Raw genomic sequence first — 3,842 nt, forward strand, 5'->3', positions numbered from 1 at the left:
AATGGTATTCAGAGCACACGCTGACCTTAGGATGTAACCTCTAGGATTGGAAAATTCTTAGGAAGAAAACTATTTTCTCTTATGTCTATAAATCTTCTATTTCCTCTTCTGATCATTTCTGACTTCTCTCCGATTTTTCCAATGTTTAGATGGCCACCTTCATCCCTGTTAAGTTCACGGAGTTTTGCCAGCCCGACACCACTATGCCGTTCGGAAAAGAGCTGGTGCAGATCACCAAGGATTTGAGGATTGCTCTGCCGACTATCACAGGGAAGCCAACTTTGTCTTACCCAGAGGATTCACGCTACAGGATCGAGGTGCATATTCCCGGAAGGACATTCCAGCCGCGCACTGAGCCGATGGATTTCAAGTTCATCGCACCCAACTGGATTCTCGGAAGGGACATGGCGATCCATTATGCCCTCGGATGTATCAAGGATGAATACAAAGGCTGCCCTATTTCTCCAGACCTATCCGCCATACCCCAGAGAAACGAAGACGGAGATATCATCTCAAGCAAGACCAAGGACGATCTCTTGTCTTATGCCCAAACCTTGGAGAAGCACAGCGGAACTCTGGAGTATCACGCGATCAAGGACGCCAGGAAGATCAAGCAACTGTCACTCCGCGAGCTGGAACTTGAAGATGCAGCCCGGGAATCCCACTATGAACATGAACTGGAAGTGAAGGACTTTCTGGAGCGGATCGAGAAGCTGAAGACTCGAGTTGCATACCTGGAGGAGGAACTGGATATGGGCGAGAACCTTCATCCCCAAGGAGACGTAGCCCCCGTGATCAACAACGAAGAGGACTATGAAGAAAGCTCCACCGAAGGACCCGACACCATGCTATTCTGAGGAGGACACTTAGACTAGACCACCAAATTTACTTTATCGTTTTACGTTTTAGGCCGATGTTTTAGGATTATCGAATTTTGTATCCTCGTGTGAACCTTTGTGATGATTGAATAAAATGTGTGGCGTGATACTTGTGTGTTGCATTCATATGGGTAGTGTAATTACTCTTAGACGATTGTTCTATGCTAATCTCACCCCTCTACAAACATCAGATGCCTCCAAGACGCGCCCCTGAGTCCAACTTTCCACCGGAACTCACTCAGTTGATCCAGCAACAAAACACCCTGATGGAGCTGATCATCCAGAACCAGAACAACAACAACAACCATCATCCACCCAGGCTGACAATCTCACCCGCTTTCTGAGGTTGAACCCTCCAACTTTCTCCAGCAGCATTGAGCCCATTGTGGCAGATGATTGGCTCCGCAAGATGGAGCGTGAACTCATCACCGCTGGTTGTTCTGAAGCTGAGAAGGTGCGCTTTGCCGCGCATCAACTTGAAGGCCCTGCAGCTGCTTGGTGGGAGAACTACACCACCACTTATCCCATTGCTGGAGTCACTTGGGAGCAATTCAAGCAAGCCTTCCGCACCGTGCATGTGTCAGCTGGTGCAATGAGTCTGAAGAAGCGTGAGTTTCGCAACTTGCTCCAGGGGAATCGCACTGTGGCCCAGTACGTTAATGAATTCACCATGCTCGCCTGTTATGCACCTGGAGATGTGGCCGATGATGCGGCCAAGCAGGAAAAGTTCTTGGAAGGACTGAATGATGAGCTGAGCATTCAGTTGACTGTAGCCACCTTCAACAACTACCAGGAGCTGGTTGATAAGGCCCTCATCTTGGAGGGGAAACACCAGCAGATGGTGAACCGCAAGCGAAAGTATGGGGTTGGAAAGTTCAACTCCAGCACTCAGCAAAAGCCTCGCTACACCCCCTATGCAGGGACTACCGGGACTGGATCCGGTAAGTTTGGAGGACACGTTCAGCATAACCACCCTGTGCACAACCATGGAGGCCACAACCATGGAGGAAATGGGAACCACCGCATCAACAGCAACTTCAAGAATGGCGGTACTGGCACTCCGCAGCATTCAGCTCCATCTCAGAAGGATCTGACTCACATCACTTGCTTCAAGTGTCAGAAGACGGGACACTATGCCACTGATTGTCCCCAGAACAAGCAGGGAAATGGAAACGGCAACGGCAACGGCAACTCTGCAGCTAAGAAGCCCAATCCTTTTCCTCGAGCTCAGGTGAACCACATTGATGTGGAAGAGGTCTATGATCACCCCGATATTGTGGTTGGTACGTTTTTGCTAAATTCACATCGAGTATTGGTACTTTTTGATTCTGGTGCAACGCATTCATTCATATGAAGGGTAGTTGTGGAAAAGTATAGTTTGCCAACTAGAACCCTCAGCTAACCTATTAAGGTCAGTTCCCCAGGAGGCATGATGACAGCCGGGATAGGATGCCATGCTTTGAGTCTCAACATCGGGAACTATAATTTTCTCACCGACCTCATCGTATTAGAGTCCCAGGGATTGGATGTAATCCTAGGCATGGATTGGTTGGCCAAGTATGAAGGGAATATCGATTGTGCCCTTAAGTCTATTTTGCACACCACCCCCGAGCAGAAGCGGATTAAGTACGTGTCTCAGCGCTCGACCCGGAGTAAGCGAGTAAACTCTCTCATGGGAGTAGTCCAGGAGGAAGTACCGATTGTACAGGAGTATCCGGATGTATTTCCGGAGGAATTGCCGGGCATGCCACCCGATAGAGAAATCGAGTTCTTGATTGAGCTATTACCCGGAACAGCCCCGATATCCAAGAGACCTTATCGGATGCCCGCAAATGACTTGATAGAAATCAAGAAGCAAATTAAGGAGTTATTGGACAAAGGGTATATTCGCCCAAGTTCTTCACCTTGGGGAGCCCCAGTGCTCTTGGTTGAAAAAAGGACATGTCCTTGAGAATGGTTGTCGATTGTCGTGCATTGAACGATGTGACCATCAAGAACAAGTACCCCTTGTCGATGATCAATGATCTGTTTGACCAGTTAGTTGGAGCTCGCGTATTCTCAAAGATCGATCTTCGATCCGGGTATCATCAGTTGAAAATTCGTGAACAGGATATACCCAAGACAGCCTTCACCACTCGGTATGGCTTGTATGAGTACACGGTCATGTCATTTGGACTGACTAATGCTCCGGCATATTTTATGAATCTGATGAACAAGGTATTTATGGAATACTTGGACAAGTTTGTCGTGGTGTTCATCGATGACATACTGATATTCTCCAAGAACGAAGAGGAACACAAGGAACATCTGCGTCTAATTCTGGAGAAGCTTCGAGAGCATAAGCTGTATGCAAAGTTTAGCAAATGTGAGTTTTGGTTGAAGGAAGTCGGATTTCTCGGACACGTCATCTCAGGAGAAGGAATAGCAGTGGACCCTGCCAAGGTCGCAGCAGTCACCGAATGGGTAGTTTCCTCGGACTTGCCGGATATTACCGCAGGTTCATTGAGAATTTCTCAAAGATTGCCAAGCCCATGACAGAGTTATTGAAGAAGGAATCCAAGTATATTTGGATTGAGGAATGTGAAACCAGTTTTCAAGAGCTGAAGAAACGTCTTGTTACAGCCCCGGTGCTGATATTGCCGAACATTCGGAAGGATTTCCAGGTTTACTGTGACGCTTCTCGTCAAGGACTCGGAGGAGTGCTCATGCAAGAAGGCAAAGTTGTAGCCTATGCATCCAGAAAACTCAGACCTCATGAGTTGAATTATGCCACACATGACTTGGAACTAGCAGCCGTAGTGCACGCTCTCAAGACCTGGAGACATTTCCTGATTGAAAATAGTTGTGATGTTTACACTGATCACAAGAGCCTGAAATATATCTTCACGCAGAAAGAGTTGAACCTCAGACAGAGGCGATGGCTAGAGTTGGTCAAGGACTATGACATGAGATAGCATTATTACC

The sequence above is a fragment of the Hordeum vulgare genome, chromosome 3H (assembly GCF_904849725.1).
Source record: "Hordeum vulgare subsp. vulgare chromosome 3H, MorexV3_pseudomolecules_assembly, whole genome shotgun sequence".
Lineage (NCBI taxonomy): Eukaryota > Viridiplantae > Streptophyta > Magnoliopsida > Poales > Poaceae > Hordeum > Hordeum vulgare.